We start from the raw sequence: 20783 nt of genomic DNA on the forward strand, positions 1-20783 counted from the left end.
TTGCTTTTTCGATAAAGAAAAGTTAAACTTAACCAAAGAGGAAACCACCCTCTACAAACAGTAGCAATCTCCAGAGGCTCTCCCCTAGCACACTCCCAGACCAAACCCCGCCCTGCTGGGCTCCCTCCCCTTCCCAGGCTCCACACTCCTAGGGATGTGAGGCCCCATTACCTGGATTTGTGTTTTGATTTTTTTCGTGAATGATAGCCATTTTTTAGCTTTTATCAACTCAATGTAATATCTGAAATCTATTCATATTGGCATACATATAGAGTCTGTTGTTTTAAATTATTTACTGTTGTTGTTTTTAATTTGTTCCTTTTTTTGTTTGCTTTGTTTTCTTTCTGGGTGCTGGGGAGCAAGTCCAGGCCTCAGGCATTCCACCCCCCCACCCCACCCCACACCCCCTATTTCCCCAATCCTTTTGCATTTTTGAGTTCACTAATTGTTTCGGCTATAGGTTGTTGTGTTACATAGGCCACAGTTTATTTGTGCCCCAAAGAGGGACCTGTGACTGAAGGTTTTGGCCCCTCCTTTCCTAAGTGCAGACACACCTCCTGGGCAAGGATGCTGCAGGTAGGTGGGGTTCTCTGGGAGGCAGTGAGGTTATGGGGGTGGAGCTCTCCTGATCAGGATCACAGTCCTTATAAAGAGATTCCAGAGAGCTCCCTCACGCCCCTCTGTCCAGTAAGGACACAGTAACCTACGAACCAGGAAGTGGGTCCTTATAGGACACCTTGATCTCAAATCTCCCAGCCTCCAGAAAGGTGAGAAGTAAATCCCTATTGCTTATAGATTACTCTGTCATGGATCATGTTTGGCAGCCCACACAAAGGCAGTGATAGTAGGTGCTTTCCAACCTTTGGCTATTAAGAACCGTATCATACAGACTGACAAAATTATAATTGCTTCAGTGGGACAAGAGGTCCATGGGGTCCATTACACTGTTTGTTCCACTGCTGCATATGATTGAACCTTCAAAATAAAACTCAGTTAAAAGTGAGTAACTTTGACCTCGTATAAAAGATATGTAAGAATTTCTCTAGGACATAGACTTTAAATTGGCCCAGGGGCACTCAACCACTGAGCAACATCCCAGCCCTTTTTTGTATTTTATTTAGAGACAGGGTCTTGCTGAGTTGCTTAGAGCTCGCTAAGAGGCTAAGGCTGCCTTTGAACTCACAATCTTCCTGCCTCAGCCTCCAGAGCTGCTGGGATTACAGGCATGCACCAGGGCGCCTGGTTAGGCACATTCCTAATGTTAACATTGTCAAATATCTCTCCAAAGTCACATTGTCCTAACAATCTGTACCGACACTGGAGTGCAGCCGAGCTTCTGTGTCCCCATGTAGTCACTGACTCTATAATGTCAGACTTTGCTTTTGTCGATCTTGTGGGTATAAAGTTGCACCTTGCTTTACATTCCAGTTCCTTGATTACTAGTGAGGTCAGACATTTTCTTATGGTTATGGGCATATTTCTGGGTTTTTCTCTTAACTGCCTGTTCATGTCACTTGCCATTTTTCTGCAGATCTGGCTATCTTTCTCTCGCGGAGTTGTAACACATCTTTACATGTTCCAGACGGGACCATCGGGCCGCATCCTCTGTTGTGTGGGGAACCCCCTCCTGCAAGGAGGAGGATTGGCAGGTGCTGGAAGGGGAAGGGGCAAGAAGCGCAGCAAGAGGCTGAGGGAGAGTGGGTGGGACGAGAGCTGGAGCAAGTCCAGGAAGGAGGCTCCGGGCTCGGGTGAAAGACGCCTTGGACTGGATGAAGACAACCTCCTCCTCTGGGACCAAAGGCCGGGCTTCCGGGACAGGCCCAGCTGCAGAGCATCCCAGTGTCTGGCCACAGGCCACACCAACGCTTCCCACTCTGATGGGTCCAGACTGTCCCATCCCAGGAGGCACAACCCAAAGAGCAGAGCAGCAGCCCACGGCAGGTCCACGTGCAGCAGCCCACGGCAGGTCCACGTGCAGCAGCACCACTTCCCACTGACATCAGGTGGCCTGTCACCATAGCTGCCCAAGAACCCAGAGTAATGAGGTCAATGAGGCACCAGGGATGACTGCCACTAAACTTTAAGAAAATGTCTGGCAGCTGGACCAGCAGAAGACGTATTAGAAAAAGCAGCGGCATTTCCCTCTGGAGTTTTGAAGAACTTAGTTTTCTGAGTGAGCGGGTTTAGGTCAAGTGGTTCTTCTAGAACAGCAAAATGTTAGACTGATTATGTAAGTGATTTCTTAAATTTTTGTGGTGATTAACCTTGGAGAAGAGACACAAGCAGTTTTCAGTCTGTATTCTGGTACATTCTTACAGAATGCTGGTTTGATATTCTTTCTTTAGAGGAAATAAGGCAAAAGTTAGTTCTAGTTAAAGTCTACCAGGAACCAGAGTTCTGTGACCCTCGGGACAACCTGACGGGCTTTTGTCTCTCCTTCCTCTCCTAATTCTTCCCAAGCAAGAAGTTACCAGGCCAATGGCTGCCACAGTCAGAAAATTAAAATGCAAACCACTCCGTTAAAATCTGAATTTCAGACAAACAGAAAAAAAAAAAAAAAGTATATCCCATGCTCTATTTGGGGTATACTTACACTATAACATTATTTGTTATTTACTTAAATTTAAATTTAACTGGGCATCCTGTATTTTATCTGGCAACCCTGATGGGCCAGCAGAGTTGAGTCCCTGATGGGATCTTAAGCAAAGAAATGGGTGCAGAGGCCCAGTGTTGACAGGGCGCGAGGGGCGGGGGGAGCAGGGGAGCCAGCGGCAAAGACGCAGCCAGGACGGCAGGAGCTGACTGCCCGGGTTCAGGGCAGACTCTGCAGAGCGCTTTTACCTCTGGGCCTCAATTTCTTCACTTGTATATTCAGAAATTTAAAAAATACCAAAGAGCTCAGAGGGTTGTTACAAAGATCAGTTGAGTTGAGGCATGAGACAGTTTAAACTGCCTGAAGCCCAGCAGGGCGGTGCCACCAGCAATTCCAGCAACTCGGGAGACTAAGGCAGGAGGATCCCAAGTCCAAAACCTGCCTGAGCAACCCAGCAAGGCCAGTCTCAGAATAAACAATAAAAAGAAAAAGAAAAAGCAATTCCTGGCACATAATCAGTCTCTATCCTAAATGGCGGCTTTTGGTGTTGGCAGCACCACTTAGTATTAGTGCTGACCTGTGGCCGATGAGCACTGGGGCTGGAAGGGACCAGGGAAGACAGCAGAGCCCCGGGTGGAGGGCTGGGGCTGCTGCAGCGCAGTCCTCACTTGTTGGGATGATGCTCTGTACAAAGTCCACCAGACACCCGCTTGCTCAGAACAAGTCAGGCCTCGAAAGGAGGATGTCCAGGGGCGCTGTCCAGGGGCGCGCCGTCCAGGGGCGCGCCAGAGGCCGTGCATGGTCCTGGCTCACTTCACTGACTAGAGATGGATGACACATCTCTCTCTAGTTCTGTGCTCAGTGGCAGCAGGTTGGTGGCCTGAGGTTGGCCCCGATGGGCGTGCTTATGCCTCAGAACCTGCCAAATGCTGTAATGGGGTCCTTTCCTCACCTCCAGCCCTGACAGAAAACCCGGATGGGGCACAGGCACGTGCACCCCAGAGGGGCTGGGTGGCCGGGGACGGGGCTGGGTGCACAGTGCCCCTGCTCTACTTTTCCTGTAGCTACAGAACTCAAATAAGAGGCCTCTTTTTCTTTTTTAAAGGCCTGGTGTACAGAAGGTTTAAGTTGGTCAAAGAGGTGAGGGAGAAAGGAAATGGGCCCTGTCAATATTCAAGTAGCTGGAAGCCATTTGGCAGCACTAATTAGGCTATGAGCATATCAAACTGAAAATTCTTTTGATAATCGCACTTATCAACTTGAAAATTATTCCTCTGTCTTCTAAGGGACTAATTTCTTTGTTCCCACCCTCCACACCTCTGTCTGTCTCTCTCTCTCAACCAAGTGTGAGAATTTAAAAGCACAGCTTTTTGATACGCCTCCCCTCCACAACACACACACACACACACACACACACAAAGCCAAGACACCTCCCGACTCCCCAGGAACCAAGCTGAGACAGCTCTTCCCTCCCGTGCCTGTCATCCACCCAGAAGCCCTTGCTTCCACCCCCTAACCCTCACGCCCTCCCCTCCTTCCATTACTAAGCCACCCTGAATCACTCCCTTCTGACTGCCTGAATTCTGGTAAAAGCCCCCTAAGCCATCACCACAGCTTGAGCTACCAAGGCACCTGGTTATTACTGATTGATTAATTGATTTGGGTGCTGGGGATTGAACCCAGGGCTTACAAGGGAAGCACTCTACTAACTGAGCTAAATCCCCAGCCAAGAGTTCAGTCTTCTTAAGACCTCGGAGCCCTGCCGCACACGTGTGAGACCTGGTCTCCCTGGCCTCCTCTCCCAGGGTCTCTCTAGTGTGCTTCCCAGCCTTGTCTCCCACCACTCCACAGCCTCCTGGACCCTGCCCACGGCTTGCCCACTGCCTCCTCTTTGTTCCCAGAAGGTCCGGCATGGTCTGACCTCTGTCAGAGCACCCCTTCCACCCAGCCGGTCCCACCCCGCGAGCCCTCCCCCCTTCTCACTGGATGCAAGTCTGACTTACGCGTCTCATTTTTCTCCCTACTTAAATTCGGTAGATTTAAAAAACATCCAAGGACAAAGCAGACAGGAGAAGAAATGGCAGCAATGTAACCCTGGAAGCTGGACACAGTTAAGGGTCACTGACCTTGCAGCCCCACACTGGCCAGGGGGAGGCTGATGGTCCACCGACACCACCACCCACTACATCTACTGTAGGATCCACAAAGGGCCAGGTTCCCCCAGAACAGGGCTGAGTGTGCCCACCAGGGTGGGTGAAAGCTCTTGAGAAGCCACATCTCCCTCCCATGCCCAGGAGACCACCTGCAGGGGTCCTCTGGAGAAGGGAAAACCAGGAGCTGTGGACTGGGGTGCGAGGCACAGCAGAGAACCTTGGAATCTTGCCAAAATGGAGAAGGGAGGCCAAGTGATCACACATCCCGTCCCCTTCCCTCACTCCCAGAACACCAGCAACCAAGGAGGAAAGACTCCGGATGTGAACACTCAGGTTCCCAAAGAACAGCCCACCCAGGTCACCTACTATGAGCCGGACCCCAGTATGTTCTGGACACTCAGGCCTCTTGTGAGCCCCCAAGATCACCTGGCAGATTCATAAAGAAAACAAACCAAAGAAAAGCCTCAGAAAAAAACCCTGGAGGAAGCCAACCATCCAGGGAGAAGAAACCTTACATGCATCAAGAGCCTGGGAGTGGAAGACCATAGCCCTGCAAGGCAGGACGCCGATGCCTGTCTTGGAAGACTCACTCAGGGAGAAAAACAGGGCCTCAAGGAAACTAAAAATGATAGGAGAAACTGGCCAAAAGAAAGCAATAGAACGGTTGGAAGTTAAATGACAGGAAATCTAGAAATGGAAAAAAAAGGCAAATGAAATGGAACATAGGAAAGAAAGGAGAAAAACTGGAGAGTCAGTCCAAGAGATCTACAAACGAAATGATAGAAGCTTTAGGAAGAGGAAACAGAAAGAGGAAGAAATGAAATAATCCAGGAAACTCCCGGGACAGAGCGTGGAAGGCCCCGCTGGAGCCCACCAAGGTCTTGTAGGTTTCAGATCCTGGAAGCCGACAGACATCGGGGAGGAGACAAAAATCAGAAAGGTTTTGGATTTCTTGGCAACTTGCAAAGCTAGAAAAGTACAAAGCAAGTCTTCAAACATTGTCAAGGAAAAATGATTTCCAACCTGAAATTTCCTCTCCAGCCAAACCATTGACCACGTAAGCAGGCAAAATAAAGACAGAGAGCAACCACACTCGCCAGGAAGCCGAGTGGGTAAGTTCCACCCAGCAAGGGACCTTGGGGGGGGGGGGCAGGAGCTCCCCCAGGACAAAGACAGAGCTCTGGAGGAACCAGCCAGGGCAGCAGTGGTGTATGGGTGGGGGTGCTGGCCTCCACTTCATGGGACCCTCCTCAGGGACACTGAGGGCAACAGAGTCATTATTCTCACTGACAAGACTCACAGGCCATGGCCTGTGATGGCACCGACCAACGAGATGGGAAAGTCACTGCAGAACGACATGGAGCCCAGGACGTGCTTCTAACCCACATCTTAGCAGGAGCCTTCAGATGCCATGGCCCCAGCAGGGAAGATGGCAAAACTTGCCCAGTCACGTGCACACCCCACACCTGTGGACTGTTTCTAGAATGAGACTCCAGGAGCCGATAATGGTAGTGGCCTCTGGGGAAGAGATGTGGGGGGAAGGTTGATGATCCACTGTCTACATCCTGAATTTGAACCATATACTTGCTTATTCAAAAAGTGGATGAAATACAATATATGCAAAGCATATCCTCCCACCCTTTGAGGCCCCATTTCACTGGCCGTTCCCTCAAGAAGCTGTTCCTGGCTCTCCATCTTGGCTCAGAAAAAGCTGGGTGTCCTCCTCGTGACCTGCTCCTCTCTGGGCACTGGTCAGTGGGTGCAGGTCGTATGTCCTGCCTAGAGCTCTTTGGGGGCTGATACAGTTCCCCTCTATCTGTGGTTTGGCTTTCTGTAGTTTCAGTGACCTGTAGCCAATTGTGATCTGAAAAATATTAAATAAAAAATTCTAAAACCAAACAATTCCTAAGTTTTAAACCGTGTGCCATCATAAGTAGCATGATGGGAAAAAAAAAATAAGTAGCATGATGAAATCTCTCTCAATCCCACTCTGTCCTGCCTGAGACTTGAACCATTCTTAGCAAACCCATGCTGTATATACTACCCTCCCGTCAGTCACTTAGCCATCTTGGTTACAGGCCAACCAGTACAGTACCACAGTGCTTATGCTCAAGTAATACTTATTTTACTTACTAATGGCCCCAAAGTACAAGTACAGTGAAGCTGCTTCAGATATGCCGAAGGATTTCCTTTAAATAAAAAGGTAAAAGTTCTTGACTTGATAAGACAGAAAATCATGCTGGGGTTGCTAAGAACTTTGGTAAGAATCTTCTACTTGTGAAAAAGGAGAAGAAATTCATGCTAGTTTTGCTGTCATTCCTCAAAACTTAGGGTCATTGAAAAAATTGAGTCTACTGTGCATAAAAAGTGCTTAGTCGTACACCCTCCTCCAGCTCTCCACGTGGGCCCCTGGGGGAGCGGTACAGGAGGATATTTTGAGAGAAAGGCCTCATTCACTTCCTTTCATTATAGTATGTCGTTATAATTGTTTCACTTGATTATTAGTAATGGTTGTTAATCTCTTACTATGCCTAATTTATAAATTAAACTTCAACATAGGTTTGTATGTACAGGAAAACAAATGATATATATAAGAGTTTGATAACTGAGGTTTCAGGCCTCTACTGGGGATCTTGGGAGGCACTCTCAAGGATGTAAACTTGTGCGTGTGACTTGCTCCAGGAGCGCTGGAAGGGCACTTCTGTTTCCTGCCCACTATGTATGCCAGGCACCTCCAAGCTCAATCTCTTGGGGTATCATCAATCCTCATTTTACTGATAAGAAAAATGAGGCTTAGAAGGACTCGTAGGAAGTGGCAGATTCAGGAATAATGAGGCCTGTCCAATTTCAGGGCCCCTGTGTTTCACCAGAGTAACCTGGTCCCGTGCCTGGTTCACAGTATGGTTCCAAAAATGTTTAACTGAATCAAAATTTAAAAACTGAATTAGAATTCAAAGGTCCTGCTCGAGCTGGGGTCTTCCCGTACTCTAAATTTTGAAAAAGAGGCCACAAGTATTCAAGGGTGTGCAGTGCCTCCACCCAGCCAAGGTGGGCCAGGGCCAGTGGCTACTGATAGTAGGAAGCTCCCCATCCAACTGGGGGAGCTTCTGGGTATCCTACAGCACTACCCTCGAGGGCTCTGAGTTTGTCTCTAACAGCTTTATTGAGATATAACTCACATACCACATGGTTCGTACATTTGAAGAACAATTCAACCGCATGTAGTGTAGTCACAGACAGGTGCACAGGTCACCAGAATGGACTTCAGAACACATTCCTCTCCCATGGCCATCCCCCACTCTGTTGGCTGCCTCAGCCCCAGGTGACCACTGACAACTCTGCCTATGGATTTGCCTGTTCTAGAACATTTAATATAAATAAAATTTTTTAAAAAATCTGTGTGTGCGATTTTTTTCTCCTGGAGTGCTTTCTCAAGGTTCATGTGTCAGTGTATTGTTACTTTTTATACCTGAGTAACATCCCATTAGGTGGGTATATCACATTGTATTTATTGATTTACCAGCAGACGGATCTGGGGTTGTTCTGGTAACCACGAACGATGCTGCTATGACATTAGTGTATAAGTGTTTGGGTGGACACACGCCTTCCTTTCTCATGTGTGTACCCTCGAATAGAACTGGGGGATCACAATGTAGCTGTTTAACACTAAGGAACTGCCAGGCTTTTCCTAAGCCATTAAATTGTTTTGTGTTCAACTAGGAGTGTAAGAAGGGTCCAAATTCTCCACATCCTCGCTGACACCTGTTATTATCTGCCTTTTTAAAATATTTTTTAGTTATAGGTGAACACCCTATCTTTACTTTAAAGTATTTCTGTGTGGTGCTGGGGATGGAACCCAGTGTCTCACACATGGTAGGCGAGCACTCTACCTCTGAGCCACAACCCCAGCCCAATTATCTGCCTTTTTGATTAAACACCCTAGTGGAGGTGAAGTGGTATCTCACTGCGGCTTTTATCTTCATTCCCCTCAGGAGGAATGATTTCAAGCATCTCTTCCTGGGTTTACTGGTTGTCTGTATATCCTCTTTGGAGAAATATCTATTTGAATCCTTTGCCCATTTGCAAATGGAATTATTTGCCTTTTTATTGTTGAGTTGTAAGAGTTCTTTACATATTCTAGATAAAAATTTCTTGTCAGATGGATGATATCCAAAATTATCTCCTGAGATTCTCTGGGTTACTTTCTCACCTTCTTCATAATGTCCTTTGAAGCACAAAAATTTTTAATCCTAATGATTCACAATCGTTCTTTTACTGCTTTTGCTTTGGCATCATATCTAAAAAACACTGCCTGTGTGCTAGGGTTGTAGTTCAGTGGCAGGGTGCTCGCCCAGCACGTGTAAGGCCCTGGGTTTGATCCTCAGCACCACATAAAAATAAACAAATTAAATAAAGGTATTGTGTCCATCTACAACTAAAAAATTGCCTAACACAAGGAGACAAAGAATAATACCCATTTTTCTTCTACTAGTTTTTTGGTTTTAGCTCATACATGTAAGACATACATCCATTTTGAACTAGCGTTAGCATGTGATGTGGGTTAAATTGCCAGCGTTCTCACTGAAAGTCGACTGACCAATGTGAGTTTATTTCTGGACTTTGAATTCTATTCCAGAGATCTATGTGTTGCCACAGGCCAGTGTCACTCTCTCTTGATTACTGTACCTTTGTAGTAAGTTCTTAAATCTGGAAATGAGTCCTCCAGCCTTGTTCTTTTTTTCCCCAAGATTCTTCTAGCCATTCTGTGTGTCCTGCATTTCCATGTGAACTGCAGGATCATCTCGTCAGCTTCTGCAAATACAGGCACATGGGCTGTGACAGGAAGGTACTGAATCCATTAGTCTCTGACCCAGGAGCTTTGGGTCTTCTCCTGTTTCTTTAGGTCTTTAATTTCTTTCAAAATGTTTTATAGTTTTCAGGGCACAAGCTTTGAACTTCTTTTATTTATTCCTAAGTATTTTATTCTTTTTGATGCTATTAAATAGACTTTTCAATTTCAGTTTTCTCACTTATACTATATAGAAATATGAGGATGCAACCAAGCTTAGGTAAAAATAGTTTTTAAAAATACATGATGTTGGGGGCTGGGGTTGTGGCTCAGTGATAGAGCGTTTGCCTTACATGTGTGAGGCACTGGGTTCAATCCTCAGCACCACATAAAAATAAATAAAATAAAAATACTGTGTGCATCATTTTTAATTTAAAAAATTAAAAAAAAAAAATACTTGCCTAGCATGTGTGAGGCACTGGGTTCAATCCTTAGCACCACATAAAAATAAATAAAATAAAGGCATTCTGTCCTTCTACAACTACAAAAAATTTTTTTAAACACATGATGTTGTTGCTGATGGTGCTGGTTCTGTCTGCGTGGAAGAAGTCCTTATTCCATAAACACTCAGTATAACAAGTATTTGCACTCTACCAAGTATCCTAAGTAACCCAGAGATGTACATAGGTCATATGCAAACACTACACCCTTTTATTTGAGGAACTTGGGCACCCTGGCTCTTGACGTCTGTGGGCTTCTGCAGCCAACCCCTGATTTTCATCAGTTGTGTCCTGCTGAACTTATTGGTTCTGATGACTTTGTAGCAAGCTCCCCAGGTTTCTCTATAAGACCTACAGATCAAGGTACTTCTAGTTCTTCTTTCACTGTGGATGCATCATCGTTCCCGACTGCCCTTGATGGCCAAATTGTGGGCAGGCAGCTCGTCCTGATTTGAGCCGTCAGACCTTCCCAGAAGGCAGCAGCCAGACCTGTCATCCCATGTCTGGGCCACGGGCTGCGTGAGGTTCCACCAGGGTTAGCCCCTAGGGGCTTCCTGCTGGGTGACACCTGCTCACCCGGCTGCATCCCCTTCTCTGCTCTCTGTCCAGGGAGGCTCCTGGGCTCCCTTGCTGGCTGGCTGTGGGACACAGGTTCAGTCAATGGGAAGCACGGGCAGAAGAGGGGGTGTGGGTGTCTCCCCACTCCCAGCTGGCTTTCGTACCACATCCTGGTGGGGGCTGCAGCTGACCACTATGGCAGTTCCTGCTGGGCACCCCAGCCCACTACTCTGGCCCCCACTGGTGGTGGAGGACACACTATTTCCTCCCTGACCCCTTCAAGCCCAGCGGTAGTAATGGCTTTCCACTGCTGCTGGTCCCTGCGTGCCTCAGCCTCCTTGTTGGGTGCCTGACTCGTCTTGGTTGGTTAATTCACTCTCTTAGAAATAATGTGTGACCCTTGGCCACTCACGGCCAGTTTTTTCTGCTCCTCTACAAGACCCCACCCCCCAAACGGCGCCAGGGAGGACGGCACAGTGGGACTCTGCTTGGCTGAGAACCTGGTTCTCTGAGTAAAATTATTCCCTGAGTGCCCTACCCATGAGCCTAGGAGAAAGGGAGAGAGCCTCAGACCTGGAAGGCAGAGAGAGAGTCAAGGGCAACCCAGAGGCGGCTTGTGACCTGGCCTGCGGCTGCAGCTGTCCCCCTCCTTTGCCTGGGGCAGAACGGACCTCTGCAGCCTCTGATCTGACTTTTCATACTGTTGCTCACATTTGAGAACAAAAAAGAGGCCAGAGGCCTCCTCCCAGAGGCAGGGTTCTAGAAAGCCATTGTTGCTGCTTTTGCCCTAAGAGCGACTTGGCAAAAGTGTCAGAATCTCCAAGCCTGTTTGCGCTAGCTTGCTACTGAGTGCCAGCTGCTGTGTTAAACACTGCATATGATCTCATTTAATCACCAGAAGCCTTGGCTGTTGGGCTTTATTTTAGGAAAGGAAATAAAAACCCATTTTAAAAAAATATTTTTTAATTGTTGATGGACCTTTATTTTATTCATTTATTTCTATGCAGTGCTGAGAATCAATCACAGTGCCTCACACATGCTGGGCAAGTGCTCTACCACTGAGCCACAACCTGAGCCCCTCAGCACATATATTCTTGGTATGATTTTTTTTTCTTTTTCTTTTTCATTTTGCAGTGCTGGGGGATTGAACTCAGGGCCTCCAACATATGAGGCAGATGCTCTAAAACTGAGCTACATTCCCAACCCCTGAATAATGGTTAAATCAAGTTAAACATATCCATTTCCTCAAACATGAATCAGCTCTTTATAATGAAAACATCGAAAATACTTTCTTCTGGCTTTTGAGATATACAGTAGAAAACTACGATCTGCAGCCGTCCTACTGCAGGACCGAGCACCAAAACTTCTAACTGCAGCCTCAGACCCACCGAGCCACCCGTGCCCCCCAACCCGGCTCCCCAAACCCCAGCACTTTCAGCTTCTGCTCTGAACTCCTGTGACATCAACTTGTTTTGTATTCCAAGTGTGTACGAGAGGGTGCAGCACTTATCTTTCTGCCGGGATTATTTCACATAACATAATGTCCATAACATAATGTCCCCAGTTCCATCCATGTGGTCACAAGTGACAGGGTTTCATGACTTTTTTTACAGCTGAATAGCACTGTGTTGCGCATTCCCACCACATTTTTAATCCATTCATCAGCTGATGGACACTTAGGCTGATTCCACTTCTTGGCCATTGTGAATGGGGCTGAAATAAACACGGGAGGGCAGATGTCCCTGCAATAAACTGATGTCGGTTCCTTTGGACAGATACCCAGGAGGGAAAACACTGGATGTGTGACAGCTCTCTTTGTGATGGTTTGAGGAAGTGCCACACTGTTTTCCTCGGTGGCTACGCTAAGACGTATGTTCCCACCAACAGCGCACAAGGGTTCCCGTCTGCACATCCTCACCAGCACTGCTACCTTTCGTCTTTTTGGTAACAGACATGTCACTGGGGTGAGGTAATATCTCATTGTCGTTTTTAAAGTGCATGTAGCCCCTCTCCCCAAGAAGACGCAGTTCTCAGGAGTTTTCTTTGCTGCTGCCTGCTCTCTCCAGGACTGGTTGCCCACTGAGGCCTGACTTTCATAGATGAACTGCACACTAAAGTTAGCTAGAAATGCAAAAACCCTCCCTTCCCAAGCACTCCCTGATCCCAAGGTACTAGGTGCTCGCCAGAAAGACCCACCATGACAAAAACCCAAGCACAAGTCACTCTGATCAAAACAGGACTCTGGTTGCTGCCGTCTTCTGCAGGCCCACTAGACCACAGCTCTCACCAACCACGTTCCAGAAGAGGCTGCTTTCCCAAACCCGGGACACTGAGGCCACCCCCTGCCTGGAATCCCATCCTTCCCTTGAAACATCATGTACAAGATTCTTGCTTAGAGCAAGGGACAAGATGACCACGGAAAGGCAGGAGCCTGCCATCTTCCAGCATTTGCAGGTTACTAATAAAGCTCTTTCTGTCACTCTACCTCTCAGTTCATTGCATTGGGCAGCACGGATCTGAACCTTGTGTGGTCACAACTGGCACCCAACGAGGGGCTGTGTTCTGCTGTGGTGAACTAGCCTTGAATGGGGGGGGGGGCAGACAAGTAAGATTCCTAGGGCTGTGGGGCCACTTTAGTTCTGGGGACAACCCCTGTTCCCTTGACAACAGTCACTCTCATGCCCTCTCCATGGCAGATTAAGAAGCACTGTATCTCATCCAAAAGGATGTCACTTGGAGGTCACTCTTAAGCAGCTCCCTCCCCGCTCCACCTGGGGACTCACTTCAAAAGAAGACAGAGCCCTCTAGGAGAGGGAAGAAGTGGGGTGAGTGTTTTACCCTGAAATCTATCTGTGGTCCATACCCCTGATTCTGGTTGTCGGGGTGTGTGTGTGTGTGTGTGTGTGTGTGTGTGTGTGATGTTCCTACTCTGTACTTCTGTGAGTATGAGCAACCTGGGTGCATGCAATTTTTTTCAATCTTGTCAAAATTGGGAGAACCTGTGAGTTCCCAAATAGGAGCCCTCTGGGTCTAATCCTAGCAAAGTGGTCTGATCAGAGTTACAGCCCTATGACCAAGGGAAAAAATAGTATTTTACTGCAGGGCAGGTTGGCCACAGCATGCCTTGGGGTTGGGGATAAATCCTCTCCCTAAATTCAGAAGGAATCTCATCCTGTTTTTTGTAAAACCTCTCATATTTTATGGAAATTTTTTATGTTTCAGGACCCCCAGTCTCAATCCTGCCCAAATGTAAGGATGGCAATGACTAACGGGGCCCTGTCACCTGCTTTACTTGGGACCCACGCTGGTTCAGCTATGGGACTGCCCGTGTGCCGCCAAGGCAGTGACGGGATCCTCCACTTACAGATGTGGGTTCAGGGAGCCCAAAACAAATATGATAAATATGACTTTCATAGTGCTCTAGATATCTGCAAAAAATTTACAAGAGATAGATGGGTGGGGCATGGTGGCACCGGCCTATAATCCCTGCAGCTCAGCAGGGCGGAGGAGGAGGATTGCAAGTTCAAAGCCAGCCTCAGCAAAAATGAGGCACTAAACAACTCAGTGAGACCCTGTCTCTAAATCACATACAAAATAGGGCTGGGGATGGTGGCACCACTGAACAGGGCTCAGTGGTAGAGCACCCTGAGTTCAATTCCCGCTACCCAAAAAACAGATGGTGCCCTGGGAATGAGTCCCTGTCAACTAAGAGATACCGCCTATAGGTTTCAAAAACAGGGAGCAATGCCTAAAGCAAGAAGCCAAGTGATTGTACTGGCCCTGGCTTTTGGAGGAAAAGAAGACCTGAAAGGGGAAGAAGGCTTCTAAAAAAAGGAAAGTGTGTCCTAGGTAAAAACCAACTTACTGTAAGGAAAAGGCCCTGGAAGAACAATCACTCAAGATCACTGGGGAAAGCCTGGCAGGAGGCCTGCTCCTCAGGTGTTGGAGAGGCAAGAAGGTGCACAGGAGGACTGAGGAGGTCACAGGGGCCTACAGATTTGACCCAGCCAATTGTGAGTTCCCCACAGAAGCATTCTGAAAAATGGCCAATGGAAGCCAAATGATCAACTTTCTCACAGACACAGGCACCACCTGTTCAGTATTAAATACTAAAGCAGAAGGGCTGCTAAGACTGTATCATAGTAGTGTGACCACTGAGGGATTAGTTAAAGCTCATGATAGGTCCTTCCTCCAGCTGTCAGGTGGTTGGCTAGAAGATGTGACTTTAAAACAGTCGCCTGTACATGCCAGCATGCCCAAGACCCCTCTTTGGCCATAACCTTTTATGCAAATTAAATGCCCAAGTAACCGCCCCAGGAAAACTAAAGATATAAGTTCTGCTCAGAGAACTCTGTACATGAACAGACCTTTGGGAAAGGAACAGCAACTTCAAGAACAACTTTCTGCAGGAGTCCATAAAAAGGTAAAACCCAAAATTTGGGCAATAAACACACCTGGAAGGGCTAAGAACCTACAGCGACCGCACTAAAGGTGAAACATAGGACCTCAAATTTAAAACAGCACTTACTAAAATAGGAAGTTCAAAGGGACATCCTGCCAGTGTTTTAAAAAATTTTAAAGTGCAATTTAAGTCAATCCTATCAGTCACCCTACAATATTACAATCCTTCTAGTTAAAAAAAAAAAAATCTCATTCAGATGAGAACAGATTTGTAAAGGGTTTATGGGCTATAAATGATACTGTCTGGGCCGTTCACCCAGGGGCACCTAGCCCCTCCACTTTATTAACGAATGTCCCAGGATCCTGTGAGTGAGGCTCTCAGTACTGGATTTAAAAGATGCCTTTTTCCAAATGCTCCTAGAAGAACAGACTCAACTCTTATTTGCCTTTGAGTAGCAGGAACCCCATACAACGGCAAACTAGCGAGACAGCTGGGTGGCACTTCTCTCGGGGTTTAAAAGTTCTACTTTATTTAAGGAAGCTCTAGCAAGAAATTTAAATCATGAAATTAACCCAAGAACTCTTACTGTTACATGTGGATGAAATGTTGACACCCCTTGCCTCCAGATCAAATGTAACCAATTGGCCTATAAACAACACTCTTCAGCAACCAGGCCACAGGAAAACTTCTCCTTAGACAAGAGCTTATCCCAAATGTTGTCTCTAGCTGAATCCCAATTAACGGAAACCCGAGATAAAATATCTGAAGGTGCCACCTAACAGTCATAGATATATCGATGGATAATTCCAAATTTGGGATAAATACATATGGTTTGTCTGATCTGTACACCAATTGAGCCAAAGGCCCCTTTCTGTTGGGAACAATAAGGAGTAAAAGCCTCACAGGACTGCCCGGATGGAGTCCAGAACAAAATTTCCACCACAGAATAATTTTACATGAAAATGATTAGTTGGGCTGGGGATGTGGCTCAAGCGGAAGCGTGCTCGCCTGGCATGCGTGCGGCCCAGGTTCAATCCTCAGCACCACATACAAACAAAGATGTTGTGTCCGCCAAATACTAAAAAATAAATATTACAAAAAAAATTCTCTCTCTCTCCCCCTCTCTCTCTCTTTAAAAAAAAAAAAAAAGAAAGAAAAGAAAATGATTAGTTTGCAACAGACTGGGTTTGGAGATCGGCGTTGAGATGATCAGCACCAAACAGAACTCAGTGGTCATGTGGGACCAGCCCATGGCCGTAGCTTTCTCCAGTTAGGGAGATGCACTGTGGGGTGACCTCCCATCCAGCAACGCTGGATAAAGTTACTAAGACAGCTGATCCCCCAAATCTCCACCACTGGAGGTTTGGAGCTGTCATCGATGGTTTGATTGCCTGGCATCAATCTTTATGTCCCAGATTAGCCTAGAGGAAGTGATGTGGCCTATGGTGGCTCTAGTTTTACATGAAGAGCTTTAAATGACAGTACCAGGGGAACTTCCTTGCTGTAGCTGAAGTGGCCTTAATAAGAAAGGCAGTTCTCCAAACTCAAACGGCGCTGGTGTTCTAACAGCAGTCTACAGGGGACCCATGCTGTCATAAGAACTGAATGCTGTGCATCTAGCCATGATGATTTAGGAAATGTCTCTTGGCACTGGAGGACCTCCATGCCCAGGTAGAAGCCATGATTGACAATTCAGTGCTCAGCCTAAATGCAAGGTTACCTTGCTAGCAGAAATACTTGGTGGCGAAAGTTACTGATGTTTCTACTAGGTCTCACACGCACAGGGTTACTCTCACACTGTGGGATTTATTGTTGCTGTGGAATAATGTCTTAATTACAAGACCTGTACTGCCATGGGAGGTGGAGAGGCCATGATACTACAAATGTCAAAATAAGTCGCCCTGGCTCTGCCAAGAAAAGAAACTCAAGAGGCTTCTTTAATAACCATGCCAGTTTTCCATGCTATGGACTCCTTTCTCCCCCATGACGTTCCTGACCAGCAGGCAGCAGCCAGATGACAATGAAGTGCCTGTCCCCATAAGAAGACATGATGAAGTAAACTGACAGTGGGGACTGAAAGTGCACAAAAGCACCTCCCCCCATCAAGACCCAGTTCTCAGAAGCTTCTTTTGCTGCTTCTCTCTCTCTCTCTCTTTCTCTCTCTCAGAATAGCTGCCCACTGAAGCCTGTCTTACATAGATTAATTATACTCTAAAGGTAGCCAGAAATGCACAAACCCTCCTTCCTGAGCACTCCCTGATCACAAGTTGTGGGAAAAGGTCACATCTGGAAGTGTGCTTGCCAGAAATGCTGACCACGACAAAACCCAGACTCCAGTCGCTCTAATCAAAACAGGACTCTGGTTGCTGCTATCTTCTGCAGGCCCGCTGGACTGCAGCTCTCACCAACCTACCTGAAGGAGACGAGAGGGACAAAGCCCACATTCCAGTAGGGGCTGCTTTCCTAAATCCTGCACACTGAGGTGCCCACCTGTCTGGGATCACAACCTTCCCCTGAAAAATCATATAAAAGGTTCTCCCTCAAGGCAAGGGGTGAAATCCAACCATCTTCCAGCATGCCAAGCTGGCTCGCTGTTAATGAGACTTTCTTTCTCCATCACACTGCCTCTCCATCACCAACTCCATCGGGCAGCAGAGAACTGAACATTTTGCTGTTACAGTTTTGATGTGCATTTCTCTGATGACTAGTGATGCAGAGCATTTTTTCATGACCGAGGGAGATGTCTATTTAGATCTATTGCCTGCTTTTTATTCAAGCTATTTGGTTTTTTCACTAGGGAGTTTTTACAGTTCCTTACACATCCTGGATCATAACCCTTTGTCAGATGCATAGTTTGCAAATATTTTCTCCCATTCTGTAGGTTGTCTTCCCACTCTGATGATGGTTTCATTTGCTATGCAGAGGCTTTTTAGTTTGATGTAATTTGATGTTTGTCTATTTTTGTTTTTGATCCCTTAACTTTTAGGGTCTTGTTTAAAAAAAAAAAAAAAAATCCTTGCCTAGTCCCTTGTCATGAGGAGCTTCCCCTGTTTTCTTCTACGCATTTCATTGTTTGGGGTCTTGTATTTAAGTCTTCAAACCACTGAGTTGATTTCTGTAAATGATGAAATAGGACTCTAGTTTCATTCTTCTGCATGTGTGTACCAGCTCAGAACTTGGATCTTAGAGAGGAAATGGGCCTTAGGTAGTGAGTGAATCTGGAAAAGCCCTAGAAGGGCTACATCCCCATCTTCTCAGTCCCCACCAAGAAGGGGATGGGGACTTTCTCAGCATCCTCACTCCCCTCCCTAATCTGAAGGAAAAGGTTGTGTCTTACAATAATTGTAAAAACAATAATATATATTACAGGACTAGACACAATGGAGCCAGCTGACCATGGACTTAAACCTCTGCAACCATGAGCCAAAATAAATCTTTTCTTCTCTAAGTTGATTTTCTAAGATATTTTGTCACAGTGTTGGAAAGCTGACAGTGTCAGCTGTGACTTAACTCTCTGATATCTATTATCACAATCCATAATAGCTCTGAGTGTCAGAACCTGGACAAGGCACCATTAGGTCATCCTCCCACACTTGCAAGACCAGTATTATTCCATTTGACAGTTTCACTGAGCGATAACTTACATGCTGTAATTATAGTGCACAGCAATATTTCCAGCATGCTCTGCAGTATAGAAGGCACTGTATTAGTCACTCTCACTTGATACCAATAGCACCCTCACCCAGTGGGCAGGGCAGGTGACCTTCATTTTATAGATAAGGAGCCTGGGGCTGTACCATCCTAGCCTCCCCCACCTCACACAACTTCCTGACTCCTGCTCTCTGACCTTCACTGTTCCCTAACTCTGGTCCCCTGCCCACTCTGGTGACACTCACACAGCAGTAACTCACCATGTCAACTTCCTCCAGGGAATGGTCTTAAGCTTATGGCCCAGGGGCTGGAGATTTAGAAGAAAAAAGGGCAGAGTAGTAGGGCTCCTGTCCTCGAGAAACAGAAATTCTTTTTTTTTTTCTTTTGAAGTGTTAGGAATGGAACCCAGGGTCTTACCCACTCTAGGCAAGTATTCTACCACTGAGTCACATCCCAGCCCAGAAGAAGGAATTCTAATGAAAGAAAAAAGACAGACAAAATGGGGAAAAGACATGACCAGGTGAGAGAGGACGAGCAAGAGGGAAGGGGCTGGTGGGCAGCGGAGGACTGAGATGGGACAGGAACCCCCTCCAGGAGGACAAGAGAAGCTGGATGAAGCACAGGACGAGTACCCACTCCACGGGATTCGAGAAAGGGAAAAAACTTAAAGAAAAACCCTTAGTCAAATTCTAGCTTTGCTACCACTCAGTCACATGACCTTGGGAATTCACTGACCACCTCTCTGGACCTGTAGCATGTGAAACTTCAGACTGTCCCTCAGTGTCATCAACAGTCAACCACAGACCACTCTCCAGGGTCACGATGGGACCTCAGGCACTCAGAGCCATCGTGTGCGTACTGAGCTCTGTCTGCGATAACACACTTGAAAGACTGAGGGTGAAACATGGCTTCTGCCTTCAAAAAACTCACCATCTCAAAACGTAGGGCCTCTGACACCTCAAAGGTACTGCCTGGGGAAGAGAGGGCTGGAGGAAGGTGACGCAGTGGAGGAAGCTGGGGGTCCCTGCGCTAGCTTTCGTGGCTGTGACTCAAATCTCTGACATAAACAACCTGGAGGAGGAAATGTTTGGCTCTCGGTTTCAGAGGTTCCAGTCCATGGTCGACTGGCTCCCCTGCTTTGGCCCTGAGACGAGGCAGAATGTCATGGTGGAAGGACGCGGTGGGAGAAATCTGCTCACCTATGGCAGCAGGGAAGCAGAGAGAGAGCATGTGGGGACAAGATCTACCCTTCCAGGGCACACCCCGGTGACCTTCTTCCTCCAACTGGGTCCTACCCTCACAGCCTCCCAGGAGTCAGTTCAGCCATCAATGGATTAATCCACCGATGAGGTCAGACCCAGCTGCTCCCGAGAGCCCCACCTCTGGGCACTGGGGCAGTCGGGACCAAGCCTTCAACACATGAGCCTCTGGAGGACGTTCCAGGTCCAACCACAGCAGCCTTGGAGGAGGAGCTGGACCTGGGCTCTGAAAAATCAGCCTCTGCAGAGGCCGGGCTGGCAAGCAGAGCTGGCTCAGGGAGGCACAAGGACAAGAGGGCAATGACCCCCTCTCCCACAAGTTGGTCAGACTGGCTGTTCAGGGTCAGAGTCCAGCGGGGCTGGGTGAAAGCCTTGGCGGAAACTAACAGGTCTGAGACTCCGAAAAATAAGAACAATAATTCAACTTTGAATATCCTTTGGGAGGGTTAAATACCAGAACTTGTGGGAGCCAGTCCACAGCAGGGTGTGTGCACCGACATCACATAGGCTCAATTGCCAGGCCAGACTTTGCTTGGGTGTTGTTGTTCTGTTTTGGTTTTTTGCAAGGCCATAAGCCCCAGCAGGAAATGCAGACACACTGATTTGGGGCAATCAGCACAGAGGTGACAAGCAAAACCAAGAGAAAGAGGCTGGCCTTGGCAAGGAGGGGAGGAGCCATGTGCCCAAACACCCAGAGCAGCTGCCACCAGGTTCGCTGCCCAGGGGGGCTTGCCCTGAGAGCTGAGCCTGGCATGTTTCTAAAACACCCCCACAAGAGCAGAGGGGGTGGGGACAAAGAAACTGGAGGGGTAACCAAGACAGGAGTGAATCTGAAGGGACAGTATAAGGAGGGGGCTGCTGGTATTACTGGGCAGGAG

The 20783-nt window shown here is 47.3% G+C and overlaps 1 protein-coding gene across 12 annotated transcripts in view; it reads right to left on the reverse strand.

Annotated features, from left to right (window-relative positions):
• Positions 1–20783, reverse strand: part of Pc (pyruvate carboxylase) — a 104891-nt gene that overhangs the window by 40838 nt on the left and 43270 nt on the right. The window contains exon 2 of one of the 12 annotated variants that reach the window (XM_015503190.2): positions 9433–9558. The exons of the other annotated variants lie outside the window; for them this stretch is intronic. The gene's annotated coding sequence lies outside the window, so the exon portion shown is untranslated. The remainder of the gene's footprint in view (positions 1–9432; positions 9559–20783) is intronic. 12 annotated transcript variants of the gene reach the window in all.

This window comes from Marmota marmota, unplaced genomic scaffold (genome assembly GCF_001458135.2).
Source record: "Marmota marmota marmota unplaced genomic scaffold, marMar, whole genome shotgun sequence".
In the NCBI taxonomy this organism is placed as follows: Eukaryota; Metazoa; Chordata; class Mammalia; order Rodentia; family Sciuridae; genus Marmota; species Marmota marmota.